The following is a 17237-nucleotide window of genomic DNA, read 5'->3' as shown; positions in this document are numbered from 1 at the left end:
GAAAGAATTAGTTAAGGAATTAAACATCCCTAATTCAGCAGCCTTGGGAACCTTATGGGGTTTGATGAATTCCTGCATATATACATGATTAGTGATGATGATTGATGAGGTTATAGGCATGAGAAGTGATAGGAATTTAATTGATTAAGTTTTGAAATTTGAAATTAGGGTTTTGGGAGTGAAGAATTGGACTTGGTTTATGAAGTGATTAATGGACATTTTAATGGTCAATTAGTGACCATTTAAGGCAAGTTAATCATAATTTGAAGTGAGTTAATGCATGGCAAACTGAAATGGGGAGGCTGCCCTAGGACAGCAGCAGGGTGATTGAAATTTCAGTCCACTTGGACTGCCATAACTTGGGCTGTGTTGGTCCAATTGGTGTTTGGCCAATTGTACATGAAACTAGGCTTATAATGGCACATTTTTGCTGAAGAAACCATGCCCAAAAGACCAAAGCAAGAGGACCAAAAGTTGGCCCCAATCCGGACACCCTGCAACTGATTCTGCAGAATGACCAAATGAACAGTAACTGTTCATTTGGCCATAACTCACTGTAGATTTGGTCAATTGACCTGAAATTTTTACAGAAACAAGTTAAGACATAGAAAAACAACTTTCATGAAGGAACCTACCCCAAATTATGGCCAAAACCCATCCAACCAAGTGACTCTAGTTACTGTTTATGTTACTGTAGATATGGTCAATTCTGCAGATTGGAAATCCGGCCAGCTGTGGTTTTTGGACCATATATATAGCTACAAAACTCCAAATGGAGTGATTCAAAAAAGGAAATTCAACTGGACAAAATAAGGAACAACTTTCTTGTTTGTCATTTCCTCAAATTCCCACTGAAACAGGGCCCAATGGAACAGTAAAATTGGGTCTCAAAAACTGAAATTTCTGCCCTCTTAGAATTAAGTTGAGAAATGGAAATGGCAATCAATTCCAACAAGTTTTAAATACAAAATGTGGTATGTTTGGGGTGTTAAAACCAATACACCTATTTTCTATCCAAAAGTCAACGTTTTTGTTGACCAATGAGGTGAATAGTGACATCAAAACTTGAAATGCACAAATTGAAGAATTTAAAAGTTTCAAATGCCCTAGTATACCTAACATGATTGGTTTGGATAGTTTGGCATGCCAATAGGGTTCAGTTAGCGATCGCACATGGCAATATGCCATTCTGTGATTTTATGGCTTTTAGCCATTCTCGACCTTGTATTGAGATTTGGCCTTGTGCTCGATGTATTCTGACTTGTTAGCCGCTCGTTGCACACCGGGAGATGCATATGTGACCGATGGTGTGACGGCCCGAGGTACTAGATACCCAGTGCCAGTTTACCCGTTATCCAGTCCAGTCATCTAGTGTAGGTTACTTGGGGCAACCAAATGAATAAAAGTGGACAAAGTAAATGATATACAAATACCAAACAAATAAAACGTACACATTCACTACACATTTAATTTCTTGCTATTTTCTTTTATTATATTATTGCACCACTAAGCATTATTGCTTAGCGCGTTGCTTTTGCCACGCATAGGTACTGGAGATACAGATCGTGAGCCCAGTAGACCACAGACTGGGTGAGTCCATCCTGCAGCTCTGCACAGTGTCCGTGTCACCTCAACTTCTGCAGTGCATTGGTAGGACACTAGGTGTCATTTTGACATTTTATAACTTAATTTTGATTTTCTCATATGTAATTAAACTTGTGTAATGTATATTGAGGTTTATGTAAATTATGAAAATTGTATTTGTGAATGGAAAAGTAAATGGTTATTTATGATTTATATGTGATCATCACATGTGATGGATGATTGAGAATTGAAATTGAAATGTTGAGATCTTGATATTGAGTTTTGTGATGATATTGGAGTTGAGAATGAATGAATTTGTTTATTGGAAGTGTTTTTCACGTGTTCAAGAACTGCTTTTCTCCATTTTTAGCAGATCACTGGATTTTCTTTAAAATTTTCGGAACCTCAAATAAATTATGATTTCAATAAATGACTTAAATGAGTTATATTTTACAAGTTATATTTAAAGTTATGATGAAAATTAATTAAGGTATATTAGAGTGTGCCGGTACACCGTGTGGCATTACTTACTCGGGTATACTGTACACGGGTACGGGGTGTCACAACATCTGTTTAAGGATGTAAGATCCTTTGTGCTAGGCTATGATCAATGCCAAAGAACAGGTAATAGTTCAAGAAGGAATGAAATGCCTCTGCATGGTATACTTGAGATAGAATTATTTGATGTATGGGGAATAGACTTCATGGGCCCATTTCCCTCTTCTCATGGAAATAAGTATATTTTGGTTGGAGTTTATTATGTGTCAAAATGGGTAGAAGCAATTGCGACACTAACCAACGATGCTAGAGTGGTCACAAGGTTCTTTAAGAAGAACATATTCACAAGATTTGGCACACCGAGAGCAATAATCAGCGATAGAGGAAGTCACTTCTGCAACCAACAATTTGAAGCACTACTGAAAAAATATGGAGTGACTCACAAGGTGGCCACACCTTATTATCCTCAAACCAGTGGTCATGTAGAAATCTCTAATAGCGAACTGAAGCAGATTCTGGAGAAAACTATAAACAGATCCAAGAAGGACTGGTGCATGAAGTTAGATGATGCATTATGGGCATACCGCACTGCATATAAAACCTCAATTGGCACAACACCCTTCTGACTGGTTTATCGAAAATCATGTCATCTCCCTGTTGAACTTGAGCATAAAGCTTACTGGGCAATTCGGGTACTAAACTTTGACCTCAAAGCTGTTGATGAGAAAAGACTCCTGCAACTGAATGAGTTAGAAGAAATCCGACAGGATGCATACGAGAATGCCAAAATCTTTAAGGATAAAACCAAAAGATGGCATGACAGGTGCATAGCAAGGAAAGAGATAAAAGAAGGAGATCTTGTCCTCTTATTCAACTCTAGATCAAAACTCTTTCCAGGGAAGCTTAAATCAATATGGTCCGGACCTTTCAAGGTCACCCAAATCTTCCCACACGGAGCAGTAGAAGTGTAGAGCGAAACCTCAGGTGCATTTAAGGTCAATGGGCAGAGGCTAAAGCCTTACTTTCAGGAAGAACCCATAGAAACGGGAGTCAATTGCACTCTCGACCATCCTACTAACAGACCATAAACAAGCAAAGTCCAGCTAAAGACCATAAACAAGCGCTTTTTGGGAGGCAACCCAAAAATATTTTTTCTGAACTTTTCTTTTTCTCCTTTTTCATATTGATTTTTGTTTCATACTTATTCGCATTTCATTTTATAGGATTTTTGGAAAGAGGAGTAGAGATCAAGAGAGAAAAGGAATCACCAAGTCAGAACCACGAAAGGGAAATTGGACAAAACTAGGGAAGTAGCTCTTTTACTAAACTTTACATCCATTTCATGTGCTGTGATGATAATTTTTATTCATTTGACAAAAATTTGAAAAATCAGAAAATTACATGGGTCGTGTACTGGTTTTACATGCCCCGTGTAACTTTCTGGAACTCCGTAAATTCCCTGTATTTGTTTACCCTAGGAGAGACAGAAAGTTACACGAGTCCATAGCCTAATTTACACGGACCGTGTAATGTCTCTAGCAGAAAAAATTAAAGCCAGAAAGTTACACGAGCCTCCTTGTATTTTACACGGGCCGTGTAACATATCCAACAAAGCAACTCGAGAGATAGAAAGTTACATGGGTCTCAGAGCTCATTTACACAGGCCGTGTACTACGACAGAATTTAAAATTTTTTGGGCAGAAATTTACATGGCCCTACATGTTGAGACCCGTGTAGTGATACACGGGCCGTGTACTTTGTCACAGACGCTGCTCCTGGGGTGCGAAATGCGTAAAATGAGCAGTCCTAACGACTCTTTAAATACACCCATAGCATTGAAACCCTTCATAAACACAAAACCTTTCATCTCCTCCCTTCCTAGCCTATAAAACCTCTAAAATCTCATCTCCCTTCACCAAAACCCTACTCTTCTCCTTCTCAAAATCTTATCCATGGCTCCTGCAAAGAGATCTGCAAGAAGGATTGCCTCTTCTTCGAGGCAAAGAGGAGAATCCTCACCTTCTTCACCTTAGCCTCCACCCCAACGCCCAAGAACAAGGGTAGCCACTCCCCAACCATCTCAATAAGCCCATCCTCCACCACAACCACAACCGCAACAACAGCCACAACCCACTCCACAACCCGAAATCTCTATTCCTTGGGGATTTCGTGATGATGCCCACAAAGCAATTTGCACCTGACTTCATGCCCGAAAAATATCCTCCACCAAATACATGGATTTTCTGCTTTTAGAGCAAATCGGGGTGCAAGATGAAATCAATGGGCTACTTGATAGTATCGGGTGGACGAGGTTTGCCTAACTCTAATTCCCAACATACAAGGACACCACACTGGAATTTTTGGGCAGTTTCAAGGCGACATTATGGCCTACCGATAGAGAGGACAGGGGCAGGATTGAATTTTTCCTCCTTGGTGTTGACCGGGTGATGAACATTGATGAGTTCAACGCCATCTTTGGCTTTGACAGTGCCAGCCACTAAGAAATTCCTAGGAACCGTATGCTCTATAACAATATCAGCTTCTGGAATTCCATTGCCCCCAACATAGAGCCCTATAACTCCAACAAATCCAAATCTACGGGCATAACAAGTCCAGCATTGCGATATATGCATCGGTTCGCTGCCAACACCATCATGGGCCGTGGTGACAACCTTGGCATTGTCAACGCCAGCAAGTTCTTCTTTTTATGGTATATGGTCACTGGACAGCGGTACATCACCAGCTTCTTTTTATGCAACCATCTCCGATGCCTCTGTCAATAGTCTACCAGGCACATCGTGCTTGGTGGCCTTGTCACAACTATTGCTCTCCACTTCGGCTTCGTTCTAGGACATCACAGGCTATGCTTTGTCACTGGAATGTTAAGAATAGATCAGACTATCTGCATATCCATGGGGATATGTAAGAAGGTGGGCAACACATGATACCTATTGGACGCCAAAGGGAACGCCATCCCTCGAAGAGACAAAGCAAGAGAAGAAGCCAATGTTTCAGGAGTCCCCCGCTCGATTGCCTCCATACACACCACCACCTACAAACCCGATACTCGCATAACTACAGCGTATGGAGACTAGAATCAATAACAGGATGCGAGCTATCGATGACAGCCTCCAGGAAGCACATAACAAGTTGGACATGATAATGGACAAGCTCGATGAGAAGGAAGAGGAGCCAGCATCACCATCATCATCATTAGAGACCTTTTAGACCTAGGACTATAGGATAGGATCTTTATAGTAATATCTTACATGCCTTAGTCCTAAACTGCAATCATAGGTCTCTTTTATTTGCTTTATGTCCAAAAATTTTCCATGCTTAATAAATAATATGCTTCCTTTTAATCTTTGTACATCTTCTCTGCTTTTGCAAATTATTTTAACATTAAGGACAATGTCTGATTTGAGTTTAGGGGGATACAAGTGTATTGCATAACATTACATTTGCACATCAATACACCATTTAAATTTAGCTACATTATTTTTGTGTATCAAAATTTTTGAAAATATTTGAAAAATTGTGAAACTTAGCACTATAACCAAATTCTAGCAAGCCAATAATTGGACTCCACGGGATAGAGGAATGAATGTATCTAGATAGGCAAAAAGGTATTCTAATATGTTGTTTGTGAAGAAACTAATCTTTTTAATGGAACTAGACTAGTTAAACTTCTTCATAACTATTAATTTATCGCATTGAACTTGTAAAATTAGGAGAACAATTTTTGAAATACAAGCAAACCTAAAAATGCCTCACTAGCTTTAGAACATATCTCTTGGACCTATCAAGGCGAAATACTAGCATATACTTAATGAAGAAATGATTAAGGCATTCTTTGATATAACCTAACTAAGCCTTAGCCACCCCTAATTAAAATGTATATCCCTTGTAGCCAACTTGAATCCTATATTTATCCCTTAGAATTTATTGCTTACCCATGTCATTTACCTAGCCCCTAGCCTAAACACCTACCATACCCTTTTGAGGAAGCAAAATGCATAAGGAAAATGAAGAGAGGATGTAGAACTCAAGAAAGAGTGCAAGTGTGCAATTGAAATCAAAGAAAAACTTGCCTTTCCAAACCAGCAAAGCAATGAGTTTGGGGGAGAGGACAAAAGGGACATAAAAAGGAAAAAGAAAAGAAAAGAAAAGAAGTCCCAAGATAAGCATCATGGAAGCATGCTTGGCAATGTAAAAAGCTAAAAGCCCTTCCTCTCCATGCAAAGTCAGTATTTTATGCATACATGCTATCCTCACATTTGCATTCCCTAAAGACCTTTCATTGGCAACCAAGTCATTATCCTTTAGCCCCACTACAACTCTTTTTAAAAACCTTTTGATCTTTTGAAAATGCATGCTATATTAGTAGAGATAGAAAATTGAGATATGCCTATGGAGTTGGAATTGAATTACTTCTCCATAATTGCTCACAAAAGAGGCAAATTTGGGGGAGTTAGTGTTTCTCAAATCTATCCCGATAAAACAGGTTATTTGTGGCTTATTAATGGTCTTGTATAGAGGAATAACTAGTCGAAACACCATGAAAGGAGGTGAAGATTCTAAATAGGCAGCCATTAGAACCCTTATGCCTTGAAAGAGGGAAATTGGAATGAAGCTTGGAGGAGTTCAATTCTGTGCTTATTAAGTTGTTTGTTGTATTCCTAAGTATCCCCTGAAATGTGTTTTAAAATAGAGTTTTGCTTTGCTTTAGTACAACCAAAAGTTTGAGTTTGGGGTATTTGATACACTTGAATTGTATAGATGTTTTTAAACACATTTATATACTATTTCATAGCATTTAGGCAAGTATTTTCATGCATAGTAGTTGAATTCATTAGTTTTTGTAATTTCTATTGTCAAGCCCTTAATTCCATATTTTCTGCATCATTTCAGGTGTTTGGGTGAAGCCCCAGAGCATAGGAGTGCAAAGGAAAGCTTGGAGAAGTCAAGAGACAGAGAATTGCCACTGATAGAAAGTACAAGGGTTATATAAACCAAGCCCCAGACCCGTGTAACTCTCTGCCAGAAGAAAGCCAAGAGAATCAATGGAGAAACACAAGTGCACGAGTCGTGTAAGTAGACCCGTGTAATCTGCAGGGACCCATGTAAGTCTCTGCCGGGGACAAGCTTGAAGCACCTTATGGGAATAATAGTACATGAGCAGTGTAATCAAGCCCGTGTAGTTGGTGCAGACCAGTGTAACTTTCTGTGCCAATGCAAGATTTCACAATTCTCCTTCAGCAAATTACATGGCCCTACATTATGAGACTCGTGTAGTGACACACGGGCAGTGTACTATACTGCAACCAGTTTTATAACTCGAATTCCTCTCTTGTTTTCCGATTCAAATAAGACTCTTAAAGCCTTTTGGACTCAAAGTGACCTAACCCTAGAGCAACTAATATAAATAGAAAATAAGACATTAGGAAAAAGGACAGTCGGGGGACTGCTGCTGAAGGCTGCTATTGTCGGGCTCTACATCAGTACCAAAACAAGTTTTCCAGCTAAAGCTCCATAAGATCAAAGCTGTAAACTCTCTTTGGTTCCTTCGTTTCATCTCTCTAGATAGATTTTTATTATTTTATTTCTTCTGCACAATTTTCTTTTTATTGTTTTTACCTTTTATCATGATGTTTGCTGAACTCACCATAAGTGAGTAGTTTTCTTATTCTGGATTTGGAAGAGTAGCTCTTATAATTATTATTATGGATGAACACTAAGTTTTATTTATTGGATTTGAGATTCTTTTCTTGATTTAATTTCTTCTGATCTTAATTCATGCTATGTGCTGGTACCCACTTAGCCATGATTGTAGATGTTAGTTGAAGGACTGAAAGGTGAAGATTAACATTAGAAAATCAAGATCTTGAACCTAGGAATTCTAACCTAGACATAGGCTGACACCTTTGTGGAACTTCAAAATTGGTCAAAAATCCTAAAGGATTTTAATTAATTTAATCGCCACGAAAGTAGGGTTTGAGTTAATTAGAATACACCCTAGATGTCTTGAGAGAGGATTTGGGATAGCTTAGGACTGATTTCCATCAGGGAAAATGACCCTCAATCCAGTAAATAAGTTAGATAACATCCCTAGTACGATTCAAGTGTGAAATCTTAATTCCAGAATTATTCAAATAAATCATTTCGTTTTAAGTTTACCATTCTAGTGTTTAAAGTTAACAAACTTCATTCCCTAAGTATTCGATAGCCTAGACAGTCAAAATTTTTGTGTATATTTGTACTTGCTAAACAAAATTCCTCGTGGGAACGATACTCTACTTATCACTTTATTACTTGTTAGCGATCCGTGCACTTATGGTGGTTGCAAAATAGCAAAATAAGGGTTGATGCAAGTGGACATAAATTAATGTTGTAACAATTAGTGACCATTTGACTATATTTGATGAGGAATTGAAGTGATTTGTGCCATTGGAATTAAGGTTAGATATGCTGCCTTTGGTGACCTGCACGGCTAGATGTGAGTCCAGCAGGTTTGGGCAGCTATAACTTGAGTTGTATAGGTTCAATTGATGCAAGGCCAATTGGACATGAAATTAGATATACAATGGCACAACTTTGATGAAGAAACCCTACCTAGAAAACCACAATAGACTGACCTAAAAATTGACCAAATCCTGGTAGCACACATTCTGCCTGGGCAAAATGACCAAATGAACATTATTCATTCATTTGGTCATAACTCAGAGTGGAAAGGTCCAATTGACCTGGAATTTATATCAATGAAAATCTTAGACAATTTATAACAACTTTCATGCAGAACATAAACTCAAATTCTAGACTTAACCAAATGAAATTGCTAGCCAAAGTTGAACTACCAAATCTGGTTGAACCAGGACTGCCCAGAAAATTCTGGGTAAAAGGTAATCTGGCCAGTTATGGTAAAATGGCCATAACTTGAGCTACAAAACTCCAAATAGAGTGATTTAAAAAGAGAATTAAAGAAGACACATAAAGGAACAACTTTGGTGAAGAACATTTGGCAAAATTCTCACTGTAGAATTGCCTAATGGAACAGTGAACTCTAGCACCCAAAACTAAAATTTTTTATTTATTTCTTATTGGTTTTAAGTATTGATTGGCAACCAATGCCAACACTTTTGTGAACCAAAATGTAATAATTTCATGTGATTAGAAGTCATATAACTATTATGTATGAGAAAGTCAATATTTTGACTTGAATAGTAAAATGAATAGTAACCTTACATGTTAAACACTAATATTCAATTAAGAGCTTTATAATATACCCTAGTAGACCTAGTAAGATTGGTTTGGATAGGTTGGCATGCCAATAGGGTTCTGATAGCAGTACTGCATATGGCTTCATGCCATTCGATGTTTTATGGCCTATTATGCCATTCTGTGATATGATAGCCTATGGCTATACTGATTATAATGTTATACTTGGCTTTCTGTCTTATTGCTTTTATGGCTTATTAGCCATTCTGTTTGCACACCGAGAGACACATTGTGACCGATGGTGTGATGGCCTGAGGTACTTAGTACCCAGTGCTAGTTTACCCATTTATCCAGTTCAGTCAATTTGTATAGGTTACTCGGGCATGGAAAAGAATTAAAAAAATTAAATTAAGTTTAAAGGAAATAAAGTGATGAAATATTAAGTTAAGAAACAAGAATGATTCCAATAAAAATAAATATTCTTAAGGGTCAGAAAATGAAGATAAATAAATACATGAGGCTTAAAATCATTATGAGATCGATTAATAACATGCTAGGAAGAGTTAATATCATAAGATTTAATTAGCCTTAAACAAAACAAAAATTTAGAATTATTTATTATTCTTATAAGCACAATAACTAAGAAATTACAATATTTATTTGTATATTATATTTTCTTGTATTATTGGCACCACTAAACTTTATGCTTAGTGCGTCGCTGTTTGCAATGCGCAGGTACTGAAGATTTGGCTAAAGAACCCAGTAGACCATAGACTGGGAGATTAGAAGTTTTGATCTGCATTTGAGTCCCGAGTGTTATCTCCTCAACAGTGCATATTTTGGTAATGTCCAGCAACTTGTATTTTATTTTTTATCATTGTAATCAAATTTTGGACATTTAATGGAAATTATGCATTTTTATACGTAAATGTGCATATGATGTAAATTAATACAGTTTAAAATTTTCATATTTGAATTGTATAAGTATGGAAATTATTTAAATTCTCTTATGTATTTATATGAGTGAAACTTATGAATGTTCTGAATGAGAAAACGATTTTGAGAATCTGTACAAAAATAATTGTTTCACAAAGGTGGGAAAATCGTCAAATTATTAAGAAATAAGGGGAAATTCCATTAGTTTCTTCACAAAAAAATAAAATAAAATAAAATAATAAAAATAAAATAAAATAAAATAAAATAAAATAAATGAACAATTGATTAAATTTAATGAAAATTGAATGTGATAATTAAGAAGTAATAAGTTGAGATAAGATAATATAGGGTGCTCCGGCACCGAGTGTGACATGCCTGCTAGGCTACACTATAAACGGGTAAGGGGTGTCACATTTAATGGTATCAAAGCACGGTTTATGCGTTCCTAGGCATCGATAGATAGAATAAGATCGTGTGCATAACATGCATTGTATTCATATGAGTCGAGGGGACACTAATGCAGATCTATTTTCTCTAGTAAGGTGAAGAAAAAAGGAGGTAGCAGTTCCTCGACTACTTACGTCAGGTAAATTTCGAGGACAAAATTTTTATTAGAGAGAAAGAGTTGTAACACCCTCATTGTAGCCATTTCGTACATTTTACTGTTTCGAAGACCAGTATCGGTCTGGACAGCTAGAATGTCTAGAACTATATCTAGACTAGAGTGAGAAGTCATAAATAACTCAAATAATATCAAGAAAAATTAAGGAAAAATTTTATAAATAAAATACAGCTAAGTTAAATGAGCCGGTGACCTAGCGATGGGTGACCTAACGGGAAATTGCTGTCTTCACAGCTAGAAGCCCTAAACTCGAGGGAAAATCCATGAAATAATTTTTGAGACTCCAGAGAATAGTCATTGAGGTTTCGATGGCATTAAAATGCCAAGAAAATGCTTTTGGAATTTTATCAATCGGTACAGACGATTTTGGCTCAATAAGCTAAACGGAGGGCATTTTTTTTGTCATTTTTGTCTTCAGAGATGATTTTTGACCAACTTGTCCAATTAAGTAAATAATTATTATGACATAAAATATAAATAAATATTGCTAAAAATTTAATTGAAAATAAGTAGAAAAGAAAAAGGAAAGAAAATTAGTTAAATGGGATTGATGACCTCATTATGAGGTTATTAATAACTCTCCACCCAATCACATTGAGATACCTATTCATAAACCCAACTAAAAGAGTAAATGGGCAGAAAATTGGAAAGAAAAAATTGCTCCTTTTTCCTCCCAAAGCCAGCCGATTCACTCCTCTTGCTCTTTCCACCATTGAAGCCTCACCTAAGCTTCAATTCCCACTTGATTTTACCATAAAATCTCACCCTCTCTTCACTAAAAATTACTCTTACCACTAGAGCAAGACTTAGGCAGCAATTATAAGAAGAAAAAGTCAAGTTTAAGCTTGGAAAAAATTCTGCTCAAAGAGGTTTGTGACCAATTTTCCCTTCTCTCTCTTAATTTATACTTAGGTGTTTAAATTAAGTAAGAAATTGTAAGTGAAATGCATGAGAACCCCTTACATGCTTTACCTCGAATTTAGACAGCCTTGACATGAGTTAGGGTTAGGTAAATTTCTTGATTTAAACTGACATATTAGCTGTCACACCCTACCCCTCTGTAAGGCATAACATGATCCCGTAGTATACCTAATGAATTACCAACTCCATCTACTGATAACCCATTAAATACACTACAAGAGATTTTAAAAACTTTTCTTACTTCTTTTACAGTGGTGAGCACTATTTACAGGTGTGAAAAACCTTTTTGAACTGAAGTGATAGAACTAACACATTTGAATTATTTGGAATTTCCGTAAAAATTTTGGCAGAGTGCCATCTGTATTTTGGATAAAACAGTTCTTCAGAAAACCTGTAAAAAGCACTTCAATATATTTCCAAATCTCCACTTCAACAGTTAAACAACACAATTTCTTTTTCAACTCAAATCCACAATAATTTTTCAAAGACTGAGATAAAAGAAAAATAATACAATTTTTACAAGTCGAAATACTCATAATTTACTTTACAACTTCAATTTACAATTTTAATTTACAATTGCTCAAAACCAAGAACAATATATACATACAGTGAACATACATTACAGTACAAAATGCAAAATGTGGTATACTCAATATACCCGATGATCTCTCGTTGAATGCACTAGCAGCCTAGTCTGCTGCCCTGTCCGTCTGTCTACCTGCGACAGCAATGGAAAGCTATCGCTGAGACAATGTCTCAGTGGTGCACAACATTAATAAATACAACTTTAAATCAATTTTCATAAATTATATAAATGATGGATACATAAAACCATAATTAAATTCAAGACAATGAATGTCATAAGGAATTTAACACAATATCACATTAAATCTCAGAAATCAAAACATAGTTAAATTCAAAAGACAGTGAATGTCAATAAGAATTTAAACTCCAATTCACAATATCACAATAAATCTCAATAGTCAAAACATGGTTAAATTCAAAAGACAGTGAATGTCAATAAGAATTTAAACTCCATTTCACAAATTATCAAATCGCATAATAACACAATTTAGTCGAATAATTTAAGAATACAGTGTTGCCAATTCATTCACAACTTAAGCCATGACACAAAATTTCCGATCAATGCCGCGTTGTACCCCACGACAAAGCAATCACAACCCCACTAATCGAAATCAATGAGGAAGGGAGCTAGCTATATAATGTGTACTCATCCGATCACCTCAACTGGTAAACCAGAGAGGGAGAAAAATAAACGATCACGACTCCATAAATGGAGAAGTAAAATAAACGATCACAACCCCATAAATGGAGAAGGAATGATACGATACTGTCATGCTAAGTGTGAACACAAAATCAATTCTAAACATTTTATTCAAATGATTCGTGAGAATCCAATAAATTTCCAAAGTCATAATTTCATTCACAAAATGGCAACACAATTCATAAGTAACTTCAATTTTCACAAATCACACTAAATAATTTTTTCCACAGTTTCAACCCATTTACAATGCTTTTCAAGCAATAAGTATCCATCAATATCATTCAAACAATTTTTCACAATTTCAAACTATTTACAATGCTTTTCAAGAAATAAGTATCCATTCAAACACATTTCCATAATTGAAAACAATAATATTCAAATAGTCATAATTTATTTCAATTGAAAAATTCAAAAGAAATAACTGTTGTGCACAAACCTTTGATAACTGTCTCCTGGCCTTGACTCAGTGTTTCCTTCTCTTTCCCTAAGTCTTTGCTAACTGAGAAACACAATTTGAAATGTTTCAGTACTCATTTAAACTGTCTCTAACGATAATGCTTGATAATTAATTCACTGAATTCTAATATTTGCTTAGTTAACCTAATATGTCGACCCTCGATGCATTCTAGGTGAATTAGGTTTTAAGGTTACCAATATGTCACATTCGATAGTCTTTTATGGTTGGTACATACTACCAAATTCATTTCCATCTATCTTGCATTTTCTTGCAATTTGCTGGATTCCGGGATACTAGTTTGACCTAGCCGGACGACTTAGTTCTCTCGGTTTTCAGGTTTCGGTCAAAACTACAAACTTGTAGATCTATGTCTTATGGAATGCAGGGAAAAATTTCAGATCATTCTGAGTTATGTAGACCAATTTATGGTCATTTTACTATTGCTGGTCAAATTGCATCAAAATTGGTCACTTTAGGTCACTTTAGGTCATTTCAGGTTCGGCCAGTTTTTGGACCCGAATTTGTGCAAGCTGTTTGACTTGCTTATGGTCATTTCTGAGCTTTGGTGTCTTCATAAGACTTGTAGATATGGGTATTAACTATTCATGGTTAAAATTTTAGGTCAATTGGACCTGTTTTGAGTGAGTTATGGCCTAAACACTAACTGCTGCCCAAATGGTCAATTTTCAGGCCTCAATTGCACTAATCCAGATTTGATCACTTTTCAAGTTACCTTACAAGCAGAATTTTGGCAAGCTTCCTTCATGAAAGTTGGTACATTTTGTGCCTAGTTTCACCTCCAATTGGTACCTCCAATTGGTCTCATACCAATTGGAGGCACACACTTAATGTTCTTGGCCTAAAACTCAAACTACCTTATTGCATTTCTTTCATACACATCAAAGCTCACTTTTAGCATTTACCAATTCACACATTCTTACCCAATCTGGTTTGTACCATAACCTAAACATATTTTACCACATATTGTTGATCATTTTGGCAGCTTACAATCACATTCAACATACACCATTAAGTGCAGAATTTGTCAAAATCAATTACAACAATTTAATCACCTATTCATGCTCATTTACATGTCTAACTTCACACCATCATACATATACCCAAACTTCCTTAACAACTAACACAATTCAACATTAATATTCTATAAACCAAACATGAAATAACATCCTTATGGTTCACCAAACCAGGTTGCCAATTCATGCATTACATTCCATTAATTTCCAAGCTTCAAATTTCAAGTACACTTTCACATACACTAAGTATACATCACCTAATTTATTCCTACACATATAAACACTTAATCAACCCTTTAATCTACCATTTACAAGCAAGAATAAACTGCCCTTAAGGAGTTTCCATGGCTGCCAAAAATAAACATCTCCCTTAGAACATCAAACTCCAAAATTCTTTCCACAATTCAAGTACCCATAACCTCCTCACAAACTTTAATGAAGCAATAACCAAAAATACAAACTTACCACTTTGGAAACTCTTCAAAACCTTGACTAAACTTGATCTTATTGCTGCCTATCTACTGCCCAAGTGGTGTAGAATAGTTTTTGTGAAGGAAAAGGTAAGAAAATTGGCTTGGAGATGAAGGGATGAAGCTTGCATGAAGCTTGAAACAAATGGCCATGGAGGTTTTCTTCCTCCTTGGTCTCGGCTGGAACTTGAGAGGTAGAAGAAAGTGATTTTCTTCTGTCCAAAAATCAGATTAATGGTCCACTTTAGGTGTTAGTGGACCACTAAGTGGAAAGATAATGTTAATTTAATCTTAAGGTTTCATTTTCCCACATTAAGCTTCCCATTTTTGCTATTTACATTAGGTACCACTAATTTAATTTTTCATGACATTTTTCCAAGTGTAATATCATGTATTTTTAATTGAAATTTAGGTCAAAAGATAACTCGGGATGTCAAATGATCACAATGCCCCTGTTCGGGTTGCATTCCCGATTTTTCGGTAACACCGGGTTTTGTCCGTTTTTCGATTTCTCACTTTTCTTTGTACTAATTATTTAATTTTTCTTTGATATTTCTACTGATATTTATACTTCAATAAATATTTATTTGAGTCCTAAAAATATTTTCCAGGGTTTCCCGCGGTCTAGGGCTAGTCAACGGTCCACGCCGTGACTTCCCGGTGCGGTCACCCATCGCTAGGGTTCTCGGCTCGCTTAACTTGGTTACATTTCTTTGCTATTATTTTTCCTTTGTTTTTCTTGTATTTTATTTTCTTGTATTTTATTATTCTATGTCTCCTCACTCATATCGAAGTGTAGTTCTAGGCATCCTAGCTGTCCGGACAACACTGGTCACCGGAACAGTAGAACGCACTACCAAACTTAGGGGTGTTACAATTCTCCCCCCCTTAAAATAAATTTGTTCCACGAAATTTTACCCAATAGCCATCTTACAATAGTCATACGTTTATGTTCTCCTTTCTATGTGATCGTATAATCTTCTTTTCCTCAAATTTATATAAGACTTTTAACAATCTAATACAATGTTTAATTTGTTTGGATAACACCAATCTCCTCTTACTATTGTGCTGTCTAATATTTCGGTTTATGTTCCTTCTTGAATGACCCTTGAGGTCATGTTAGAATAATTTATCTAGTCATTTGTCCTATGACCATTCTAGTCCATAGTCTTCCTCACATTCGTAACATTTCTTTGTTATGTCTGAACCAACTGTTCGAATTTTTTCGTCCATAACTCTTTTTATCTTTCAATATTCTATAACTTACTTCCTTTTGTACTGAATTATAACCTTTCAATAATCTAACTTTTGAGTTTTAGATCCCTAAGTAGGATTTTCAAACTTATTTCTAACAATTAAATTTTGTCCTGGCATAACTATACCAAAACAGATGCCGTTGGCAACTATTCTCATCTAGGTGTACTATCGGGTAGTACGTAACTCTACACAATAATCTCAAGTTAGTACTGTAATCTGTAGCTTACAGTATAAACATCAAGAACATTGCATAGTTACTACGATACATTCCAATAGATCAAACTTTCCTATCTTTTATCCTTTTCGAATTCACTGATATCCAAACTTATTCTGATTACAATATCCATTAGCAATTACTAACAGTAACATCCTTGCCCTCATCTAGAGCAATTCCATTACTGCATCTTACTTTTATGTCCTCTTGCCTTACATTAAGTAGGCTCGCCAATTAGCTTTATAATTTATGGTGTGTCAGAAAATACTTTTCACCGATAAACTCTTCCAAAACTAATTTCACTTATTATCACAATCCTTATCTTAAAGGACTAATCACTAATGCATCAAAATTTATTCCCCTGTAAAGGAATAACAACAGAACATATAGTTCTAACACTAACATAAAAGTATGCAGACCCCAGGTCAAAAAATCCATAAACGAAGAGTGCCATCCTTCTTTTTAACAAACAATACTGGTGCAGTCCTTGGCAAAGTGTCCTATGCCTCCACAGTTATAACAGGCTCCAATAGCCTTGTAGCAGATCCCACCATGATTTCTTCCACATGTTTCACATTGGCGGGGAGGGTAGGAACCTCTGGTACTCTGCTGACCAGATAGAGGAGGCTTCTATCCTGAATATCTTCCCCTACCAGACTTCTTGCCACCTCTGCCATGTCCCCCATAGTTCTTCCTCTTTCCAGTAGGACCACTGGAACTCTGTTCTACAGATTTTCCCTCTTT

This window comes from Hevea brasiliensis, chromosome 4 (genome assembly GCF_030052815.1).
Source record: "Hevea brasiliensis isolate MT/VB/25A 57/8 chromosome 4, ASM3005281v1, whole genome shotgun sequence".
NCBI lineage: Eukaryota > Viridiplantae > Streptophyta > Magnoliopsida > Malpighiales > Euphorbiaceae > Hevea > Hevea brasiliensis.
This window is presented reverse-complemented; position numbering follows the sequence as displayed.